This window comes from Schistocerca gregaria, chromosome 10 (assembly GCF_023897955.1).
Source record: "Schistocerca gregaria isolate iqSchGreg1 chromosome 10, iqSchGreg1.2, whole genome shotgun sequence".
Classification (NCBI taxonomy): Eukaryota; Metazoa; Arthropoda; class Insecta; order Orthoptera; family Acrididae; genus Schistocerca; species Schistocerca gregaria.
The window spans coordinates 25,178,127-25,202,711 of record NC_064929.1 but is presented as its reverse complement, the minus strand read 5'-3'; the positions used below and the strand labels follow the sequence as shown (position 1 = coordinate 25,202,711).

The window sequence follows — 24,585 nt, the reverse complement described above, 5'->3', positions numbered from 1 at the left end:
GAGTACAAAGGCGCGGACCCGTTCATATACACAAAAGTTCCAAGTAGAGTCGATGCTCTGGTATTACAAATGCAAATTCCGTCTGTTTTTAACGTCTTAAATTGAAAGAGCCGTCACAAATTGCTCCGTTTTCACTCATTGTAGACAATTATACAGCACCTGAGGTAACAAACACATCTCGAGAACCATTGTGCACTACATTATTTATGCCAACTCAGTGCCTCGCTCTTTACTACTGTGTACCAATCTTGTCGTCCAACTGCAAAACACTGGGCCACAACAAGTTTCCGCGTCTCCATTGCACTGCGCATACTACGAAACGCTCCCCAAACTTGGCACTCACCCTCGCAGCCGACTTTTCCAACTTTCCACGACGCTCACGCAACGCTCACGCTAGTGACAGCATTATTTATAGTTCGACGTCGCGCCAAAGCGAATGAGCACAATTCGCCTACGGCTTAGGCCGCCCTCCTAGTGTGGCTGCTCGGTGTCTGCAGGCAGCGAGGGTCTGCAAGCTTCCTGTGTTCGCACCTATGTCACCTGTGCTTGCTTGTCAGAGACAGACTATCGCAAAACATACAACTCACTCCATGAATTGATTGCTACGGCATCTGTTATCAGCAGTCACAACTAACAACACCAGGAGCAGCTGACTGCACGCAAAGAATAGGAATGTGCAGTGGGATTTACGTGAACTCGGCGCAAGCTTGTATCTTCCTAGACACATCTGCTGGCTGTGAAGTATTCCACTTGCATATCAAGGTGCGCATGTAGGTGTGTTAAAAATCCTGCAGGCACTGGGTATTGATCCCAGTACCTCTCGCATACTAAGCGAGCACTCTACCATCTGAGCTACGCCCGCCCCCCCGGAGACTAGTGGTGCTACATACAGCCATATAGACGACACAGACCCTTGCACTCCCATTATTCAGCAGACAAACACTACTCTCTATGTATCCGTTAGGGTGTCTTTCAGGTTTCGTGCATTCTGTATCGAATCGTAGTTGCCAAAATGAAAGTGGCACGTATAACGTCGAAAATAGAATTCGGACACCGCTCTGAGTAAGACCAACGTGTTGTCCACCCTCTAGACTTCAATGAGGTTAAGCCGCGATACCTAAGACAGATCTGCACTCGATGACACCTCGATAACAGCCGGTACCCACACTTACATCTTGCTCTCCTTACGTCAGTATACATCATATCAGTCTGTGACGCTGGCTTTGCAACATCTTGCGTGCCTTTAGGTTCGCCGCGACCAACACTTACCATGCACTGACCACAAAAAATGGAGGCGCCGCGGCTTGAACCCTGGGCCTTTCACATGCCAAGCGAACGCTCTACCAACTGAGCTACGCCCCATGCACGAGCAAACTGCGCTATTCCCCATTGTTTGCGACTCAGATGCGCACGGACACGATGGTTGGTTGGTTTGTAGCGGTGAAGGGAGCAGAGTACAAAGGCGCGGACCCGTTCATATACACAAAAGTTCCAAGTAGTTTCGATGCTCTGGTATTACAAATGCAAATTCCGTCTGTTTTTAACGTCTTAAATTGAAAGAGCCGTCACAAATTGCTCCGTTTTCACTCATTGTAGACAATTATACAGCACCTGAGGTAACAAACACATCTCGAGAACCATTGTGCACTACATTATTTATGCCAACTCAGTGCCTCGCTCTTTACTACTGTGTACCAATCTTGTCGTCCAACTGCAAAACACTGGGCCACAACAAGTTTCCGCGTCTCCATTGCACTGCGCATACTACGAAACGCTCCCCAAACTTGGCACTCACCCTCGCAGCCGACTTTTCCGACTTTCCACGACGCTCACGCTAGTGACAGCATTATTTATAGTTCGACGTCGCGCCAAAGCGAATGAGCACAATTCGCCTACGGCTTAGGCCGCCCTCCTAGTGTGGCTGCTCGGTGTCTGCAGGCAGCGAGGGTCTGCAAGCTTCCTGTGTTCGCACCTATGTCACCTGTGCTTGCTTGTCAGAGACAGACTATCGCAAAACATACAACTCACTCCATGAATTGATTGCTACGGCATCTGTTATCAGCAGTCACAACTAACAACACCAGGAGCAGCTGACTGCACGCAAAGAATAGGAATGTGCAGTGGGATTTACGTGAACTCGGCGCAAGCTTGTATCTTCCTAGACACATCTGCTGGCTGTGAAGTATTCCACTTGCATATCAAGGTGCGCATGTAGGTGTGTTAAAAATCCTGCAGGCACTGGGTATTGATTCCAGTACCTCTCGCATACTAAGCGAGCACTCTACCATCTGAGCTACGCCCGCCCCCCCGAAGACTTGTGGTGCTACATACAGCCATATAGACGACACAGACCCTTGCACTCCCATTATTCAGCAGACAAACACTACTCTCTATGTATCCGTTAGGGTGTCTTTCAGGTTTCGTGCATTCTGTATCGAATCGTAGTTGCCAAAATGAAAGTGGCACGTATAACGTCGAAAATAGAATTCGGACACCGCTCTGAGTAAGACCAACGTGTTGTCCACCCTCTAGACTTCAATGAGGTTAAGCCGCGATACCTAAGACAGATCTGCACTCGATGACACCTCGATAACAGCCGGTCCCCACACTTACATCTTGCTCTCCTTACGTCAGTATACATCATATCAGTCTGTGACGCTGGCTTTGCAACATCTTGCGTGCCTTTAGGTTCGCCGCGACCAACACTTACTATGGACTGACCACAAAAAATGGAGGCGCCGCGGCTTGAACCCTGGACCTTTCACATGCCAAGCGAACGCTCTACCAACTGAGCTACGCCCCATGCACGAGCAAACTGCGCTATTCCCCATTGTTTGCGACTCAGATGCGCACGGACACGATGGTTGGTTGGTTTGTAGCGGTGAAGGGAGCAGAGTACAAAGGCGCGGACCCGTTCATATACACAAAAGTTCCAAGTAGTTTCGATGCTCTGGTATTACAAATGCAAATTCCGTCTGTTTTTAACGTCTTAAATTGAAAGAGCCGTCACAAATTGCTCCGTTTTCACTCATTGTAGACAATTATACAGCACCTGAGGTAACAAACACATCTCGAGAACCATTGTGCACTACATTATTTATGCCAACTCAGTGCCTCGCTCTTTACTACTGTGTACCAATCTTGTCGTCCAACTGCAAAACACTGGGCCACAACAAGTTTCCGCGTCTCCATTGCACTGCGCATACTACGAAACGCTCCCCAAACTTGGCACTCACCCTCGCAGCCGACTTTTCCGACTTTCCACGACGCTCACGCAACGCTCACGCTAGTGACAGCATTATTTATAGTTCGACGTCGCGCCAAAGCGAATGAGCACAATTCGCCTACGGCTTAGGCCGCCCTCCTAGTGTGGCTGCTCGGTGTCTGCAGGCAGCGAGGGTCTGCAAGCTTCCTGTGTTCGCACCTATGTCACCTGTGCTTGCTTGTCAGAGACAGACTATCGCAAAACATACAACTCACTCCATGAATTGATTGCTACGGCATCTGTTATCAGCAGTCACAACTAACAACACCAGGAGCAGCTGACTGCACGCAAAGAATAGGAATGTGCAGTGGGATTTACGTGAACTCGGCGCAAGCTTGTATCTTCCTAGACACATCTGCTGGCTGTGAAGTATTCCACTTGCATATCAAGGTGCGCATGTAGGTGTGTTAAAAATCCTGCAGGCACTGGGTATTGATCCCAGTACCTCTCGCATACTAAGCGAGCGCTCTACCATCTGAGCTACGCCCGCCCCCCCGAAGACTAGTGGTGCTACATCCAGCCATATAGACGACACAGACCCTTGCACTCCCATTATTCAGCAGACAAACACTACTCTCTATGTATCCGTTAGGGTGTCTTTCAGGTTTCGTGCATTCTGTATCGAATCGTAGTTGCCAAATTGAAAGTGGCACGTATAACGTCGAAAATAGAATTCGGACACCGCTCTGAGTAAGACCAACGTGTTGTCCACCCTCTAGACTTCAATGAGGTTAAGCCGCGATACCTAAGACAGATCTGCACTCGATGACACCTCGATAACAGCCGGTACCCACACTTACATCTTGCTCTCCTTACGTCAGTATACATCATATCAGTCTGTGACGCTGGCTTTGCAACATCTTGCGTGCCTTTAGGTTCGCCGCGACCAACACTGACCATGCACTGACCACAAAAACTGGAGGCGCCGCGGCTTGAACCCTGGGCCTTTCACATGCCAAGCGAACGCTCTACCAACTGAGCTACGCCCCATGCACGAGCAAACTGCGCTATTCCCCATTGTTTGCGACTCAGATGCGCACGGACACGATGGTTGGTTGGTTTGTAGCGGTGAAGGGAGCAGAGTACAAAGGCGCGGACCCGTTCATATACACAAAAGTTCCAAGTAGAGTCGATGCTCTGGTATTACAAATGCAAATTCCGTCTGTTTTTAACGTCTTAAATTGAAAGAGCCGTCACAAATTGCTCCGTTTTCACTCATTGTAGACAATTATACAGCACCTGAGGTAACAAACACATCTCGAGAACCATTGTGCACTACATTATTTATGCCAACTCAGTGCCTCGCTCTTTACTACTGTGTACCAATCTTGTCGTCCAACTGCAAAACACTGGGCCACAACAAGTTTCCGCGTCTCCATTGCACTGCGCATACTACGAAACGCTCCCCAAACTTGGCACTCACCCTCGCAGCCGACTTTTCCGACTTTCCACGACGCTCACGCAACGCTCACGCTAGTGACAGCATTATTTATAGTTCGACGTCGCGCCAAAGCGAATGAGCACAATTCGCCTACGGCTTAGGCCGCCCTCCTAGTGTGGCTGCTCGGTGTCTGCAGGCAGCGAGGGTCTGCAAGCTTCCTGTGTTCGCACCTATGTCACCTGTGCTTGCTTGTCAGAGACAGACTATCGCAAAACATACAACTCACTCCATGAATTGATTGCTACGGCATCTGTTATCAGCAGTCACAACTAACAACACCAGGAGCAGCTGACTGCACGCAAAGAATAGGAATGTGCAGTGGGATTTACGTGAACTCGGCGCAAGCTTGTATCTTCCTAGACACATCTGCTGGCTGTGAAGTATTCCACTTGCATATCAAGGTGCGCATGTAGGTGTGTTAAAAATCCTGCAGGCACTGGGTATTGATCCCAGTACCTCTCGCATACTAAGCGAGCACTCTACCATCTGAGCTACGCCCGCCCCCCCGAAGACTAGTGGTGCTACATACAGCCATATAGACGACACAGACCCTTGCACTCCCATTATTCAGCAGACAAACACTACTCTCTATGTATCCGTTAGGGTGTCTTTCAGGTTTCGTGCATTCTGTATCGAATCGTAGTTGCCAAAATGAAAGTGGCACGTATAACGTCGAAAATAGAATTCGGACACCGCTCTGAGTAAGACCAACGTGTTGTCCACCCTCTAGACTTCAATGAGGTTAAGCCGCGATACCTAAGACAGATCTGCACTCGATGACACCTCGATAACAGCCGGTACCCACACTTACATCTTGCTCTCCTTACGTCAGTATACATCATATCAGTCTGTGACGCTGGCTTTGCAACATCTTGCGTGCCTTTAGGTTCGCCGCGACCAACACTTACCATGCACTGACCACAAAAAATGGAGGCGCCGCGGCTTGAACCCTGGGCCTTTCACATGCCAAGCGAACGCTCTACCAACTGAGCTACGCCCCATGCACGAGCAAACTGCGCTATTCCCCATTGTTTGCGACTCAGATGCGCACGGACACGATGGTTGGTTGGTTTGTAGCGGTGAAGGGAGCAGAGTACAAAGGCGCGGACCCGTTCATATACACAAAAGTTCCAAGTAGTTTCGATGCTCTGGTATTACAAATGCAAATTCCGTCTGTTTTTAACGTCTTAAATTGAAAGAGCCGTCACAAATTGCTCCGTTTTCACTCATTGTAGACAATTATACAGCACCTGAGGTAACAAACACATCTCGAGAACCATTGTGCACTACATTATTTATGCCAACTCAGTGCCTCGCTCTTTACTACTGTGTACCAATCTTGTCGTCCAACTGCAAAACACTGGGCCACAACAAGTTTCCGCGTCTCCATTGCACTGCGCATACTACGAAACGCTCCCCAAACTTGGCACTCAACCTCGCAGCCGACTTTTCCGACTTTCCACGACGCTCACGCTAGTGACAGCATTATTTATAGTTCGACGTCGCGCCAAAGCGAATGAGCACAATTCGCCTACGGCTTAGGCCGCCCTCCTAGTGTGGCTGCTCGGTGTCTGCAGGCAGCGAGGGTCTGCAAGCTTCCTGTGTTCGCACCTATGTCACCTGTGCTTGCTTGTCAGAGACAGACTATCGCAAAACATACAACTCACTCCATGAATTGATTGCTACGGCATCTGTTATCAGCAGTCACAACTAACAACACCAGGAGCAGCTGACTGCACGCAAAGAATAGGAATGTGCAGTGGGATTTACGTGAACTCGGCGCAAGCTTGTATCTTCCTAGACACATCTGCTGGCTGTGAAGTATTCCACTTGCATATCAAGGTGCGCATGTAGGTGTGTTAAAAATCCTGCAGGCACTGGGTATTGATTCCAGTACCTCTCGCATACTAAGCGAGCACTCTACCATCTGAGCTACGCCCGCCCCCCCGAAGACTTGTGGTGCTACATACAGCCATATAGACGACACAGACCCTTGCACTCCCATTATTCAGCAGACAAACACTACTCTCTATGTATCCGTTAGGGTGTCTTTCAGGTTTCGTGCATTCTGTATCGAATCGTAGTTGCCAAAATGAAAGTGGCACGTATAACGTCGAAAATAGAATTCGGACACCGCTCTGAGTAAGACCAACGTGTTGTCCACCCTCTAGACTTCAATGAGGTTAAGCCGCGATACCTAAGACAGATCTGCACTCGATGACACCTCGATAACAGCCGGTCCCCACACTTACATCTTGCTCTCCTTACGTCAGTATACATCATATCAGTCTGTGACGCTGGCTTTGCAACATCTTGCGTGCCTTTAGGTTCGCCGCGACCAACACTTACTATGGACTGACCACAAAAAATGGAGGCGCCGCGGCTTGAACCCTGGACCTTTCACATGCCAAGCGAACGCTCTACCAACTGAGCTACGCCCCATGCACGAGCAAACTGCGCTATTCCCCATTGTTTGCGACTCAGATGCGCACGGACACGATGGTTGGTTGGTTTGTAGCGGTGAAGGGAGCAGAGTACAAAGGCGCGGACCCGTTCATATACACAAAAGTTCCAAGTAGTTTCGATGCTCTGGTATTACAAATGCAAATTCCGTCTGTTTTTAACGTCTTAAATTGAAAGAGCCGTCACAAATTGCTCCGTTTTCACTCATTGTAGACAATTATACAGCACCTGAGGTAACAAACACATCTCGAGAACCATTGTGCACTACATTATTTATGCCAACTCAGTGCCTCGCTCTTTACTACTGTGTACCAATCTTGTCGTCCAACTGCAAAACACTGGGCCACAACAAGTTTCCGCGTCTCCATTGCACTGCGCATACTACGAAACGCTCCCCAAACTTGGCACTCACCCTCGCAGCCGACTTTTCCGACTTTCCACGACGCTCACGCAACGCTCACGCTAGTGACAGCATTATTTATAGTTCGACGTCGCGCCAAAGCGAATGAGCACAATTCGCCTACGGCTTAGGCCGCCCTCCTAGTGTGGCTGCTCGGTGTCTGCAGGCAGCGAGGGTCTGCAAGCTTCCTGTGTTCGCACCTATGTCACCTGTGCTTGCTTCTCAGAGACAGACTATCGCAAAACATACAACTCACTCCATGAATTGATTGCTACGGCATCTGTTATCAGCAGTCACAACTAACAACACCAGGAGCAGCTGACTGCACGCAAAGAATAGGAATGTGCAGTGGGATTTACGTGAACTCGGCGCAAGCTTGTATCTTCCTAGACACATCTGCTGGCTGTGAAGTATTCCACTTGCATATCAAGGTGCGCATGTAGGTGTGTTAAAAATCCTGCAGGCACTGGGTATTGATTCCAGTACCTCTCGCATACTAAGCGAGCACTCTACCATCTGAGCTACGCCCGCCCCCCCGAAGACTTGTGGTGCTACATACAGCCATATAGACGACACAGACCCTTGCACTCCCATTATTCAGCAGACAAACACTACTCTCTATGTATCCGTTAGGGTGTCTTTCAGGTTTCGTGCATTCTGTATCGAATCGTAGTTGCCAAAATGAAAGTGGCACGTATAACGTCGAAAATAGAATTCGGACACCGCTCTGAGTAAGACCAACGTGTTGTCCACCCTCTAGACTTCAATGAGGTTAAGCCGCGATACCTAAGACAGATCTGCACTCGATGACACCTCGATAACAGCCGGTCCCCACACTTACATCTTGCTCTCCTTACGTCAGTATACATCATATCAGTCTGTGACGCTGGCTTTGCAACATCTTGCGTGCCTTTAGGTTCGCCGCGACCAACACTTACTATGGACTGACCACAAAAAATGGAGGCGCCGCGGCTTGAACCCTGGACCTTTCACATGCCAAGCGAACGCTCTACCAACTGAGCTACGCCCCATGCACGAGCAAACTGCGCTATTCCCCATTGTTTGCGACTCAGATGCGCACGGACACGATGGTTGGTTGGTTTGTAGCGGTGAAGGGAGCAGAGTACAAAGGCGCGGACCCGTTCATATACACAAAAGTTCCAAGTAGTTTCGATGCTCTGGTATTACAAATGCAAATTCCGTCTGTTTTTAACGTCTTAAATTGAAAGAGCCGTCACAAATTGCTCCGTTTTCACTCATTGTAGACAATTATACAGCACCTGAGGTAACAAACACATCTCGAGAACCATTGTGCACTACATTATTTATGCCAACTCAGTGCCTCGCTCTTTACTACTGTGTACCAATCTTGTCGTCCAACTGCAAAACACTGGGCCACAACAAGTTTCCGCGTCTCCATTGCACTGCGCATACTACGAAACGCTCCCCAAACTTGGCACTCACCCTCGCAGCCAACTTTTCCGACTTTCCACGACGCTCACGCAACGCTCACGCTAGTGACAGCATTATTTATAGTTCGACGTCGCGCCAAAGCGAATGAGCACAATTCGCCTACGGCTTAGGCCGCCCTCCTAGTGTGGCTGCTCGGTGTCTGCAGGCAGCGAGGGTCTGCAAGCTTCCTGTGTTCGCACCTATGTCACCTGTGCTTGCTTGTCAGAGACAGACTATCGCAAAACATACAACTCACTCCATGAATTGATTGCTACGGCATCTGTTATCAGCAGTCACAACTAACAACACCAGGAGCAGCTGACTGCACGCAAAGAATAGGAATGTGCAGTGGGATTTACGTGAACTCGGCGCAAGCTTGTATCTTCCTAGACACATCTGCTGGCTGTGAAGTATTCCACTTGCATATCAAGGTGCGCATGTAGGTGTGTTAAAAATCCTGCAGGCACTGGGTATTGATTCCAGTACCTCTCGCATACTAAGCGAGCACTCTACCATCTGAGATCTGAGCTACGCCCGCCCCCCCGAAGACTTGTGGTGCTACATACAGCCATATAGACGACACAGACCCTTGCACTCCCATTATTCAGCAGACAAACACTACTCTCTATGTATCCGTTAGGGTGTCTTTCAGGTTTCGTGCATTCTGTATCGAATCGTAGTTGCCAAAATGAAAGTGGCACGTATAACGTCGAAAATAGAATTCGGACACCGCTCTGAGTAAGACCAACGTGTTGTCCACCCTCTAGACTTCAATGAGGTTAAGCCGCGATACCTAAGACAGATCTGCACTCGATGACACCTCGATAACAGCCGGTCCCCACACTTACATCTTGCTCTCCTTACGTCAGTATACATCATATCAGTCTGTGACGCTGGCTTTGCAACATCTTGCGTGCCTTTAGGTTCGCCGCGACCAACACTTACTATGGACTGACCACAAAAAATGGAGGCGCCGCGGCTTGAACCCTGGACCTTTCACATGCCAAGCGAACGCTCTACCAACTGAGCTACGCCCCATGCACGAGCAAACTGCGCTATTCCCCATTGTTTGCGACTCAGATGCGCACGGACACGATGGTTGGTTGGTTTGTAGCGGTGAAGGGAGCAGAGTACAAAGGCGCGGACCCGTTCATATACACAAAAGTTCCAAGTAGTTTCGATGCTCTGGTATTACAAATGCAAATTCCGTCTGTTTTTAACGTCTTAAATTGAAAGAGCCGTCACAAATTGCTCCGTTTTCACTCATTGTAGACAATTATACAGCACCTGAGGTAACAAACACATCTCGAGAACCATTGTGCACTACATTATTTATGCCAACTCAGTGCCTCGCTCTTTACTACTGTGTACCAATCTTGTCGTCCAACTGCAAAACACTGGGCCACAACAAGTTTCCGCGTCTCCATTGCACTGCGCATACTACGAAACGCTCCCCAAACTTGGCACTCACCCTCGCAGCCGACTTTTCCGACTTTCCACGACGCTCACGCAACGCTCACGCTAGTGACAGCATTATTTATAGTTCGACGTCGCGCCAAAGCGAATGAGCACAATTCGCCTACGGCTTAGGCCGCCCTCCTAGTGTGGCTGCTCGGTGTCAGCAGGCAGCGAGGGTCTGCAAGCTTCCTGTGTTCGCACCTATGTCACCTGTGCTTGCTTGTCAGAGACAGACTATCGCAAAACATACAACTCACTCCATGAATTGATTGCTACGGCATCTGTTATCAGCAGTCACAACTAACAACACCAGGAGCAGCTGACTGCACGCAAAGAATAGGAATGTGCAGTGGGATTTACGTGAACTCGGCGCAAGCTTGTATCTTCCTAGACACATCTGCTGGCTGTGAAGTATTCCACTTGCATATCAAGGTGCGCATGTAGGTGTGTTAAAAATCCTGCAGGCACTGGGTATTGATTCCAGTACCTCTCGCATACTAAGCGAGCACTCTACCATCTGAGCTACGCCCGCCCCCCCGAAGACTTGTGGTGCTACATACAGCCATATAGACGACACAGACCCTTGCACTCCCATTATTCAGCAGACAAACACTACTCTCTATGTATCCGTTAGGGTGTCTTTCAGGTTTCGTGCATTCTGTATCGAATCGTAGTTGCCAAAATGAAAGTTGCACGTATAACGTCGAAAATAGAATTCGGACACCGCTCTGAGTAAGACCAACGTGTTGTCCACCCTCTAGACTTCAATGAGGTTAAGCCGCGATACCTAAGACAGATCTGCACTCGATGACACCTCGATAACAGCCGGTCCCCACACTTACATCTTGCTCTCCTTACGTCAGTATACATCATATCAGTCTGTGACGCTGGCTTTGCAACATCTTGCGTGCCTTTAGGTTCGCCGCGACCAACACTTACTATGGACTGACCACAAAAAATGGAGGCGCCGCGGCTTGAACCCTGGACCTTTCACATGCCAAGCGAACGCTCTACCAACTGAGCTACGCCCCATGCACGAGCAAACTGCCCTATTCCCCATTGTTTGCGACTCAGATGCGCACGGACACGATGGTTGGTTGGTTTGTAGCGGTGAAGGGAGCAGAGTACAAAGGCGCGGACCCGTTCATATACACAAAAGTTCCAAGTAGTTTCGATGCTCTGGTATTACAAATGCTAATTCCGTCTGTTTTTAACGTCTTAAATTGAAAGAGCCGTCACAAATTGCTCCGTTTTCACTCATTGTAGACAATTATACAGCACCTGAGGTAACAAACACATCTCGAGAACCATTGTGCACTACATTATTTATGCCAACTCAGTGCCTCGCTCTTTACTACTGTGTACCAATCTTGTCGTCCAACTGCAAAACACTGGGCCACAACAAGTTTCCGCGTCTCCATTGCACTGCGCATACTACGAAACGCTCCCCAAACTTGGCACTCACCCTCGCAGCCGACTTTTCCGACTTTCCACGACGCTCACGCTAGTGACAGCATTATTTATAGTTCGACGTCGCGCCAAAGCGAATGAGCACAATTCGCCTACGGCTTAGGCCGCCCTCCTAGTGTGGCTGCTCGGTGTCTGCAGGCAGCGAGGGTCTGCAAGCTTCCTGTGTTCGCACCTATGTCACCTGTGCTTGCTTGTCAGAGACAGACTATCGCAAAACATACAACTCACTCCATGAATTGATTGCTACGGCATCTGTTATCAGCAGTCACAACTAACAACACCAGGAGCAGCTGACTGCACGCAAAGAATAGGAATGTGCAGTGGGATTTACGTGAACTCGGCGCAAGCTTGTATCTTCCTAGACACATCTGCTGGCTGTGAAGTATTCCACTTGCATATCAAGGTGCGCATGTAGGTGTGTTAAAAATCCTGCAGGCACTGGGTATTGATCCCAGTACCTCTCGCATACTAAGCGAGCGCTCTACCATCTGAGCTACGCCCGCCCCCCCGAAGACTAATGGTGCTACATACAGCCATATAGACGACACAGACCCTTGCACTCCCATTATTCAGCAGACAAACACTACTCTCTATGTATCCGTTAGGGTGTCTTTCAGGTTTCGTGCATTCTGTATCGAATCGTAGTTGCCAAAATGAAAGTGGCACGTATAACGTCGAAAATAGAATTCGGACACCGCTCTGAGTAAGACCAACGTGTTGTCCACCCTCTAGACTTCAATGAGGTTAAGCCGCGATACCTAAGACAGATCTGCACTCGATGACACCTCGATAACAGCCGGTCCCCACACTTACATCTTGCTCTCCTTACGTCAGTATACATCATATCAGTCTGTGACGCTGGCTTTGCAACATCTTGCGTGCCTTTAGGTTCGCCGCGACCAACACTTACCATGCACTGACCACAAAAAATGGAGGCGCCGCGGCTTGAACCCTGGACCTTTCACATGCCAAGCGAACGCTCTACCAACTGAGCTACGCCCCATGCACGAGCAAACTGCGCTATTCCCCATTGTTTGCGACTCAGATGCGCACGGACACGATGGTTGGTTGGTTTGTAGCGGTGAAGGGAGCAGAGTACAAAGGCGCGGACCCGTTCATATACACAAAAGTTCCAAGTAGTTTCGATGCTCTGGTATTACAAATGCAAATTCCGTCTGTTTTTAACGTCTTAAATTGAAAGAGCCGTCACAAATTGCTCCGTTTTCACTCATTGTAGACAATTATACAGCACCTGAGGTAACAAACACATCTCGAGAACCATTGTGCACTACATTATTTATGCCAACTCAGTGCCTCGCTCTTTACTACTGTGTACCAATCTTGTCGTCCAACTGCAAAACACTGGGCCACAACAAGATTCCGCGTCTCCATTGCACTGCGCATACTACGAAACGCTCCCCAAACTTGGCACTCACCCTCACAGCCGACTTTTCCGACTTTCCACGACGCTCACGCTAGTGACAGCATTATTTATAGTTCGACGTCGCGCCAAAGCGAATGAGCACAATTCGCCTACGGCTTAGGCCGCCCTCCTAGTGTGGCTGCTCGGTGTCTGCAGGCAGCGAGGGTCTGCAAGCTTCCTGTGTTCGCACCTATGTCACCTGTGCTTGCTTGTCAGAGACAGACTATCGCAAAACATACAACTCACTCCATGAATTGATTGCTACGGCATCTGTTATCAGCAGTCACAACTAACAACACCAGTAGCAGCTGACTGCACGCAAAGAATAGGAATGTGCAGTGGGATTTACGTGAACTCGGCGCAAGCTTGTATCTTCCTAGACACATCTGCTGGCTGTGAAGTATTCCACTTGCATATCAAGGTGCGCATGTAGGTGTGTTAAAAATCCTGCAGGCACTGGGTATTGATCCCAGTACCTCTCGCATACTAAGCGAGCACTCTACCATCTGAGCTACGCCCGCCCCCCCCGAAGACTAATGGTGCTACATACAGCCATATAGACGACACAGACCCTTGCACTCCCATTATTCAGCAGACAAACACTACTCTCTATGTATCCGTTAGGGTGTCTTTCAGGTTTCGTGCATTCTGTATCGAATCGTAGTTGCCAAAATGAAAGTGGCACGTATAACGTCGAAAATAGAATTCGGACACCGCTCTGAGTAAGACCAACGTGTTGTCCACCCTCTAGACTTCAATGAGGTTAAGCCGCGATACCTAAGACAGATCTGCACTCGATGACACCTCGATAACAGCCGGTCCCCACACTTACATCTTGCTCTCCTTACGTCAGTATACATCATATCAGTCTGTGACGCTGGCTTTGCAACATCTTGCGTGCCTTTAGGTTCGCCGCGACCAACACTTACTATGGACTGACCACAAAAAATGGAGGCGCCGCGGCTTGAACCCTGGACCTTTCACATGCCAAGCGAACGCTCTACCAACTGAGCTACGCCCCATGCACGAGCAAACTGCGCTATTCCCCATTGTTTGCGACTCAGATGCGCACGGACACGATGGTTGGTTGGTTTGTAGCGGTGAAGGGAGCAGAGTACAAAGGCGCGGACCCGTTCATATACACAAAAGTTCCAAGTAGTTTCGATGCTCTGGTATTACAAATGCAAATTCCGTCTGTTTTTAACGTCTTAAATTGAAAGAGCCGTCACAAATTGCTCCGTTTTCACTCATTGTAGACAATTATACAGCACCTGAGGTAACAAACACATCTCGAGAACCATTGTGCACTACATTATTTATGCCAACTCAGTGCCTCGCTCTTTACTACAGTGTACCAATCTTGTCGTCCAACTGCAAAACACTGGGCCACAACAAGATTCCGCGTCTCCATTGCACTGCGCATACTACGAAACGCTCCCCAAACTTGGCACTCACCCTCGCAGCCGACTTTTCCGACTTTCCACGACGCTCACGCAACGCTCACGCTAGTGACAGCATTATTTATAGTTCGACGTCGCGCCAAAGCGAATGAGCACAATTCGCCTACGGCTTAGGCCGCCCTCCTAGTGTGGCTGCTCGGTGTCTGCAGGCAGCGAGGGTCTGCAAGCTTCCTGTGTTCGCACCTATGTCACCTGTGATTGCTTGTCAGAGACAGACTATCGCAAAACATACAACTCACTCCATGAATTGATTGCTACGGCATCTGTTATCAGCAGTCACAACTAACAACACCAGGAGCAGCTGACTGCACGCAAAGAATAGGAATGTGCAGTGGGATTTACGTGAACTCGGCGCAAGCTTGTATCTTCCTAGACACATCTGCTGGCTGTGAAGTATTCCACTTGCATATCAAGGTGCGCATGTAGGTGTGTTAAAAATCCTGCAGGCACTGGGTATTGATCCCAGTACCTCTCGCATACTAAGAGAGCGCTCTACCATCTGAGCTACGCCCGCCCCCCCGAAGACTAATGGTGCTACATACAGCCATATAGCCGACACAGACCCGTGCACTCCCATTATTCAGCAGACAAACACTACTCTCTATGTATCCGTTAGGGTGTCTTTCAGGTTTCGTGCATTCTGTATCGAATCGTAGTTGCCAAAATGAAAGTGGCACGTATAACGTCGAAAATAGAATTCGGACACCGCTCTGAGTAAGACCAACGTGTTGTCCACCCTCTAGACTTCAATGAGGTTAAGCCGCGATACCTAAGACAGATCTGCACTCGATGACACCTCGATAACAGCCGGTCCCCACACTTACATCTTGCTCTCCTTACGTCAGTATACATCATATCAGTCTGTGACGCTGGCTTTGCAACATCTTGCGTGCCTTTAGGTTCGCCGCGACCAACACTTACCATGCACTGACCACAAAAAATGGAGGCGCCGCGGCTTGAACCCTGGACCTTTCACATGCCAAGCGAACGCTCTACCAACTGAGCTACGCCCCATGCACGAGCAAACTGCGCTATTCCCCATTCTTTGCGACTCAGATGCGCACGGACACGATGGTTGGTTTGTTTCTAGCGGTGAAGGGAGCAGAGTACAAAGGCGCGGACCCGTTCATATACACAAAAGTTCCAAGTAGTTTCGATGCTCTGGTATTACAAATGCAAATTCCGTCTGTTTTTAACGTCTTAAATTGAAAGAGCCGTCACAAATTGCTCCGTTTTCACTCATTGTAGACAATTATACAGCACCTGAGGTAACAAACACATCTCGAGAACCATTGTGCACTACATTATTTATGCCAACTCAGTGCCTCGCTCTTTACTACTGTGTACCAATCTTGTCGTCCAACTGCAAAACACTGGGCCACAACAAGTTTCCGCGTCTCCATTGCACTGCGCATACTACGAAACGCTCCCCAAACTTGGCACTCACCCTCGCACCCGACTTTCCACGACGCTCACGCAACGCTCACGCTAGTGACAGCATTATTTATAGTTCGACGTCGCGCCAAAGCGAATGAGCACAATTCGCCTACGGCTTAGGCCGCCCTCCTAGTGTGGCTGCTCGGTGTCTGCAGGCAGCGAGGGTCTGCAAGCTTCCTGTGTTCGCACCTATGTCACCTGTGCTTGCTTGTCAGAGACAGACTATCGCAAAACATACAACTCACTCCATGAATTGATTGCTACGGCATCTGTTATCAGCAGTCACAACTAACAACACCAGGAGCAGCTGACTGCACGCAAAGAATAGGAATGTGCAGTGGGATTTACGTGAACTCGGCGCAAGCTTGTATCTTCCTAGACACATCTGCTGGCTGTGAAGTATTCCACTTGCATATCAAGGTGCGCATGTAGGTGTGTTAAAAATGCTGCAGGCACTGGGTATTGATCCCAGTACCTCTCGCATACTAAAAGAGCGCTCTACCATCTGAGCTACGCCCGCCCCCCCGAAGACTAATGGTGCTACATACAGCCATATAGACGACACAGACCCTTGCACTCCCATTATTCAGCAGACAAACACTACTCTCTATGTATCCGTTAGGGTGTCTTTCAGGTTTCGTGCATTCTGTATCGAATCGTAGTTGCCAAAATGAAAGTGGCACGTATAACGTCGAAAATAAAATTCGGACACCGCTCTGAGTAAGACCAACGTGTTGTCCACCCTCTAGACTTCAATGAGGTTAAGCCGCGATACCTAAGACAGATCTGCACTCGATGACACCTCGATAACAGCCGGTCCCCACACTTACATCTTGCTCTCCTTACGTCAGTATACATCATATCAGTCTGTGACGCTGGCTTTGCAACATCTTGCGTGCCTTTAGGTTCGCCGCGACCAACACTTACCATGCACTGACCACAAAAAATGGAGGCGCCGCGGCTTGAACCCTGGACCTTTCACATGCCAAGCGAACGCTCTACCAACAGAACGCCCCATGCACGAGCAAACTGCGCTATTCCCCATTGTTTGCGACTCAGATGCGCACGGACACTATGGTTGGTTGGTTTGTAGCGGTGAAGGGAGCAGAGTACAAAGGCGCGGACCCGTTCATATACACAAAAGTTCCAAGTAGTTTCGATGCTCTGGTATTACAAATGCAAATTCCGTCTGTTTTTAACGTCTTAAATTGAAAGAGCCGTCACAAATTGCTCCGTTTTCACTCATTGTAGACAATTATACAGCACCTGAGGTAACAAACACATCTCGAGAACCATTGTGCACTACATTATTTATGCCAACTCAGTGCCTCGCTCTTTACTACTGTGTACCAATCTTGTCGTCCAACTGCAAAACACTGGGCCACAACAAGTTTCCGCGTCTCCATTGCACTGCGCATACTACGAAACGCTCCCCAAACTTGGCACTCACCCTCGCAGCCGACTTTTCCGACTTTCCACGACGCTCACGCTAGTGACAGCATTATTTATAGTTCGACGTCGCGCCAAAGCGAATGAGCACAATTCGCCTACGGCTTAGGCCGCCCTCCTAGTGTGGCTGCTCGGTGTCTGCAGGCAGCGAGGGTCTGCAAGCTTCCTGTGTTCGCACCTATGTCACCTGTGCTTGCTTGTCAGAGACAGACTATCGCAAAACATACAACTCACTCCATGAATTGATTGCTACGGCATCTGTTATCAGCAGTCACAACTAACAACACCAGGAGCAGCTGACTGCACGCAAAGAATAGGAATTTGCAGTGGGATTTACGTGAACTCGGCGCAAGCTTGTATCTTCCTAGACACATCTGCTGGCTGTGAAGTATTCCACTTGCATATCAAGGTGCGCATGTAGGTGTGTTAAAAATCCTGCAGGCACTGGGTATTGATCCCAGTACCTCTCACATACTAAGCGAGCGCTCTACCATCTCAGCTACGCCCGCCCCCCCGTAGACTAATGGTGCTACATACAGCCATATAGACGACACAGACCCGTGCACTCCCATTATTCAGCAGACAAACACTACTCTCTATGTATCCGTTAGGGTGTCTTTCAGGTTTCGTGCATTCTGTATCGAATCGTAGTTGCCAAAATGAAAGTGGCACGTATAACGTCGAAAATAGAATTCGGACACCGCTCTGAGTAAGACCAACGTGTTGTCCACCCTCTAGACTTCAATGAGGTTAAGCCGCGATACCTAAGACAGATCTGCACTCGATGACACCTCGATAACAGCCGGTCCCCACACTTACATCTTGCTCTCCTTACGTCAGTATACATCATATCAGTCTGTGACGCTGGCTTTGCAACATCTTGCGTTCCTTTAGGTTCGCCGCGACCAACACTTACCATGCACTGACCACAAAAAATGGAGGCGCCGCGGCTTGAACCCTGGACCTTTCACATGCCAAGCGAACGCTCTACCAACTGAGCTACACCCCATGCACGAGCAAATTGCGCTATTCCCCATTGTTTGCGACTCAGATGCGCACGGACACGATGGTTGGTTTGTTTGTAGCGGTGGAGGGAGCAGAGTACAAAGGCGCGGACCCGTTCATATACACAAAAGTTCCAAGTAGTTTCGATGCTCTGGTATTACAAATGCAAATTCCGTCTGTTTTTAACGTCTTAAATTGAAAGAGCCGTCACAAATTGCTCCGTTTTCACTCATTGTAGACAATTATACAGCACCTGAGGTAACAAACACATCTCGAGAACCATTGTGCACTACATTATTTATGCCAACTCAGTGCCTCGCTCTTTACTACTGTGTACCAATCTTGTCGTCCAACTGCAAAACACTGGGCCACAACAAGTTTCCGCGTCTCCATTGCACTGCGCATACTACGAAATGCTCCCCAAACTTGGCACTCACCCTCGCAGCCGACTTTTCCGACTTTCCACGACGCTCACGCAACGCTCACACTAGTGACAGCATTATTTATAGTTCGACGTCGCGCCAAATCGAAGGAGCACATTTCGCCTACAGCTTAGGCCGCCCTCCGAGTGTGGCTGCTCGGTGTCTGCAGGCAGCGAGGGTCTGCAAGCTTCCTGTGTTCGCACCTATGTCACCTTTGCTTGCTTGTCAGAGACAGACTATCGCAAAACATACAACTCACTCCAAGAATTGATTGCTACGGCATCTGTTATCAGCAGTCACAACTAACAACACCAGGAGCAGCTGACTGCACGCAAAGAATAGGAATGTGCAGTGGGATTTACGTGATCTCGGCGCAAGCTTGTATCTTCCTAGACACATCTGCTGGCTGTGAAGTATTCCACTTGCATATCAAGGTGCGCATGTAGGTGTGTTAAAAATCCTGCAGGCACTGGGTATTGATCCCAGTACCTCTCGCATACTAAGCGAGCGCTCTACCATCTGAGCTACGCCCGCCCCCCCGTAGACTAATAGTGCTACATACAGCCATATAGACGACACAGACCCTTGCACTCCCATTATTCAGCAGACAAACACTACTCTCTATGTATCCGTTAGGGTGTCTTTCAGGTTTCGTGCATTCTGTGTCGAATCGTAGTTGCCAAAATGAAAGTGGCACGTATAACGTCGAAAATAGAATTCGGACACCGCTCTGAGTAAGACCAACGTGTTGTCCACCCTCTAGACTTCAATGAGGTTAAGCCGCGATACCTAAGACAGATCTGCACTCGATGACACCTCGATAACAGCCGGTCCCCACACTTACATCTTGCTCTCCTTACGTCAGTATACATCATATCAGTCTGTGACGCTGGCTTTGCAACATCTTGCGTGCCTTTAGGTTCGCCGCGACCAACACTTACCATGCACTGACCACAAAAAATGGAGGCGCCGCGGCTTGAACCCTGGACCTTTCACATGCCAAGCGAACGCTCTACCAACTGAGCTACGCCCCATGCACGAGCAAACTGCGCTATTCCCCATTGTTTGCGACTCAGATGCGCACGGACACGATGGTTGGTTTGTTTGTAGCGGTGAAGGGAGCAGAGTACAAAGGCGCGGACCCGTTCATATACACAAAAGTTCCAAGTAGTTTCGATGCTCTGGTATTACAAATGCAAATTCCGTCTGTTTTTAACGTCTTAAATTGAAAGAGCCGTCACAAATTGCTCCGTTTTCACTCATTGTAGACAATTATACAGCACCTGAGGTAACAAACACATCTCGAGAACCATTGTGCACTACATTATTTATGCCAACTCAGTGCCTCGCTCTTTACTACTGTGTACCAATCTTGTCGTCCAACTGCAAAACACTGGGCCACAACAAGTTTCCGCGTCTCCATTGCACTGCACATACTACGAAACGCTCCCCAAACTTGGCACTCACCCTCGCAGCCGACTTTTCCGACTTTCCACGACGCTCACGCAACGCTCACGCTAGTGACAGCATTATTTATAGTTCGACGTCGCGCCAAAGCGAATGAGCACAATTCGCCTACGGCTTAGGCCGCCCTCCTAGTGTGGCTGCTCGGTGTCTGCAGGCAGCGAGGGTCTGCAAGCTTCCTGTGTTCGCAACTATGTCACCTGTGCTTGCTTGTCAGAGACAGACTATCGCAAAACATACAACTCACTCCATGAATTGATTGCTACGGCATCTGTTATCAGCAGTCACAACTAACAACACCAGGAGCAGCTGACTGCACGCAAAGAATAGGAATGTGCAGTGGGATTTACGTGAACTCGGCGCAAGCTTGTATCTTCCTAGACACATCTGCTGGCTGTGAAGTATTCCACTTGCATATCAAGGTGCGCATGTAGGTGTGTTAAAAATCCTGCAGGCACTGGGTATTGATCCCAGTACCTCTCACATACTAAGCGAGCGCTCTACCATCTGAGCTACGCCCGCCCCCCCGTAGACTAATGGTGCTACATACAGCCATATAGACGACACAGACCCTTGCACTCCCATTATTCAGCAGACAAACACTACTCTCTATGTATCCGTTAGGGTGTCTTTCAGGTTTCGTGCATTCTGTATCGAATCGTAGTTGCCAAAATGAAAGTGGCACGTATAACGTCGAAAATAGAATTCGGACACCGCTCTGAGTAAGACCAACGTGTTGTCCACCCTCTAGACTTCAATGAGGTTAAGCCGCGATACCTAAGACAGATCTGCACTCGATGACACCTCGATAACAGCCGGTCCCCACACTTACATCTTGCTCTCCTTACGTCAGTATACATCATATCAGTCTGTGACGCTGGCTTTGCAACATCTTGCGTGCCTTTAGGTTCGCCGCGACCAACACTTACCATGCACTGACCACAAAAAATGGAGGCGCCGCGGCTTGAACCCTGGACCTTTCACATGCCAAGCGAACGCTCTACCAACAGAACGCCCCATGCACGAGCAAACTGCGCTATTCCCCATTGTTTGCGACTCAGATGCGCACGGACACTATGGTTGGTTGGTTTGTAGCGGTGAAGGGAGCAGAGTACAAAGGCGCGGACCCGTTCATATACACAAAAGTTCCAAGTAGTTTCGATGCTCTGGTATTACAAATGCAAATTCCGTCTGTTTTTAACGTCTTAAATTGAAAGAGCCGTCACAAATTGCTCCGTTTTCACTCATTGTAGACAATTATACAGCACCTGAGGTAACAAACACATCTCGAGAACCATTGTGCACTACATTATTTATGCCAACTCAGTGCCTCGCTCTTTACTACTGTGTACCAATCTTGTCGTCCAACTGCAAAACACTGGGCCACAACAAGTTTCCGCGTCTCCATTGCACTGCGCATACTACGAAACGCTCCCCAAACTTGGCACTCACCCTCGCAGCCGACTTTTCCGACTTTCCACGACGCTCACGCTAGTGACAGCATTATTTATAGTTCGACGTCGCGCCAAAGCGAATGAGCACAATTCGCCTACGGCTTAGGCCGCCCTCCTAGTGTGGCTGCTCGGTGTCTGCAGGCAGCGAGGGTCTGCAAGCTTCCTGTGTTCGCACCTATGTCACCTGTGCTTGCTTGTCAGAGACAGACTATCGCAAAACATACAACTCACTCCATGAATTGATTGCTACGGCATCTGTTATCAGCAGTCACAACTAACAACACCAGGAGCAGCTGACTGCACGCAAAGAATAGGAATTTGCAGTGGGATTTACGTGAACTCGGCGCAAGCTTGTATCTTCCTAGACACATCTGCTGGCTGTGAAGTATTCCACTTGCATATCAAGGTGCGCATGTAGGTGTGTTAAAAATCCTGCAGGCACTGGGTATTGATCCCAGTACCTCTCACATACTAAGCGAGCGCTCTACCATCTCAGCTACGCCCGCCCCCCCGTAGACTAATGGTGCTACATACAGCCATATAGACGACACAGACCCGTGCACTCCCATTATTCAGCAGACAAACACTACTCTCTATGTATCCGTTAGGGTGTCTTTCAGGTTTCGTGCATTCTGTATCGAATCGTAGTTGCCAAAATGAAAGTGGCACGTATAACGTCGAAAATAGAATTCGGACACCGCTCTGAGTAAGACCAACGTGTTGTCCACCCTCTAGACTTCAATGAGGTTAAGCCGCGATACCTAAGACAGATCTGCACTCGATGACACCTCGATAACAGCCGGTCCCCACACTTACATCTTGCTCTCCTTACGTCAGTATACATCATATCAGTCTGTGACGCTGGCTTTGCAACATCTTGCGTTCCTTTAGGTTCGCCGCGACCAACACTTACCATGCACTGACCACAAAAAATGGAGGCGCCGCGGCTTGAACCCTGGACCTTTCACATGCCAAGCGAACGCTCTACCAACTGAGCTACACCCCATGCACGAGCAAATTGCGCTATTCCCCATTGTTTGCGACTCAGATGCGCACGGACACGATGGTTGGTTTGTTTGTAGCGGTGGAGGGAGCAGAGTACAAAGGCGCGGACCCGTTCATATACACAAAAGTTCCAAGTAGTTTCGATGCTCTGGTATTACAAATGCAAATTCCGTCTGTTTTTAACGTCTTAAATTGAAAGAGCCGTCACAAATTGCTCCGTTTTCACTCATTGTAGACAATTATACAGCACCTGAGGTAACAAACACATCTCGAGAACCATTGTGCACTACATTATTTATGCCAACTCAGTGCCTCGCTCTTTACTACTGTGTACCAATCTTGTCGTCCAACTGCAAAACACTGGGCCACAACAAGTTTCCGCGTCTCCATTGCACTGCGCATACTACGAAATGCTCCCCAAACTTGGCACTCACCCTCGCAGCCGACTTTTCCGACTTTCCACGACGCTCACGCAACGCTCACACTAGTGACAGCATTATTTATAGTTCGACGTCGCGCCAAATCGAAGGAGCACATTTCGCCTACAGCTTAGGCCGCCCTCCGAGTGTGGCTGCTCGGTGTCTGCAGGCAGCGAGGGTCTGCAAGCTTCCTGTGTTCGCACCTATGTCACCTTTGCTTGCTTGTCAGAGACAGACTATCGCAAAACATACAACTCACTCCAAGAATTGATTGCTACGGCATCTGTTATCAGCAGTCACAACTAACAACACCAGGAGCAGCTGACTGCACGCAAAGAATAGGAATGTGCAGTGGGATTTACGTGATCTCGGCGCAAGCTTGTATCTTCCTAGACACATCTGCTGGCTGTGAAGTATTCCACTTGCATATCAAGGTGCGCATGTAGGTGTGTTAAAAATCCTGCAGGCACTGGGTATTGATCCCAGTACCTCTCGCATACTAAGCGAGCGCTCTACCATCTGAGCTACGCCCGCCCCCCCGTAGACTAATAGTGCTACATACAGCCATATAGACGACACAGACCCTTGCACTCCCATTATTCAGCAGACAAACACTACTCTCTATGTATCCGTTAGGGTGTCTTTCAGGTTTCGTGCATTCTGTGTCGAATCGTAGTTGCCAAAATGAAAGTGGCACGTATAACGTCGAAAATAGAATTCGGACACCGCTCTGAGTAAGACCAACGTGTTGTCCACCCTCTAGACTTCAATGAGGTTAAGCCGCGATACCTAAGACAGATCTGCACTCGATGACACCTCGATAACAGCCGGTCCCCACACTTACATCTTGCTCTCCTTACGTCAGTATACATCATATCAGTCTGTGACGCTGGCTTTGCAACATCTTGCGTGCCTTTAGGTTCGCCGCGACCAACACTTACCATGCACTGACCACAAAAAATGGAGGCGCCGCGGCTTGAACCCTGGACCTTTCACATGCCAAGCGAACGCTCTACCAACTGAGCTACGCCCCATGCACGAGCAAACTGCGCTATTCCCCATTGTTTGCGACTCAGATGCGCACGGACACGATGGTTG

The 24,585-nt window shown here is 49.1% G+C and overlaps 8 non-coding genes across 8 annotated transcripts; all 8 read right to left on the bottom strand.

The window, feature by feature from the left end:
• Window positions 1-789: 789 nt before the first annotated feature.
• Window positions 790-862, bottom strand: Trnat-agu (transfer RNA threonine (anticodon AGU)). Its single transcript has one exon. It is a non-coding gene; the product is annotated as a tRNA-Thr (tRNA).
• Window positions 863-3,682: 2,820 nt separating this feature from the next.
• On the bottom strand, window positions 3,683-3,755 carry Trnat-agu (transfer RNA threonine (anticodon AGU)). The gene has a single exon. It is a non-coding gene; the product is annotated as a tRNA-Thr (tRNA).
• A 1,379-nt stretch (window positions 3,756-5,134) lies between these two features.
• Trnat-agu (transfer RNA threonine (anticodon AGU)) lies at window positions 5,135-5,207 on the bottom strand. Its single transcript has one exon. It is a non-coding gene; the product is annotated as a tRNA-Thr (tRNA).
• Window positions 5,208-12,379: 7,172 nt separating this feature from the next.
• On the bottom strand, window positions 12,380-12,452 carry Trnat-agu (transfer RNA threonine (anticodon AGU)). Its single transcript has one exon. It is a non-coding gene; the product is annotated as a tRNA-Thr (tRNA).
• Window positions 12,453-13,820: 1,368 nt separating this feature from the next.
• Trnat-agu (transfer RNA threonine (anticodon AGU)) lies at window positions 13,821-13,893 on the bottom strand. The gene has a single exon. It is a non-coding gene; the product is annotated as a tRNA-Thr (tRNA).
• Window positions 13,894-19,606: 5,713 nt separating this feature from the next.
• Window positions 19,607-19,679, bottom strand: Trnat-agu (transfer RNA threonine (anticodon AGU)). Its single transcript has one exon. It is a non-coding gene; the product is annotated as a tRNA-Thr (tRNA).
• Window positions 19,680-21,058: 1,379 nt separating this feature from the next.
• Window positions 21,059-21,131, bottom strand: Trnat-agu (transfer RNA threonine (anticodon AGU)). The gene has a single exon. It is a non-coding gene; the product is annotated as a tRNA-Thr (tRNA).
• Window positions 21,132-23,948: 2,817 nt separating this feature from the next.
• Window positions 23,949-24,021, bottom strand: Trnat-agu (transfer RNA threonine (anticodon AGU)). The gene has a single exon. It is a non-coding gene; the product is annotated as a tRNA-Thr (tRNA).
• Between the last annotated feature and the right edge of the window lie 564 nt (window positions 24,022-24,585).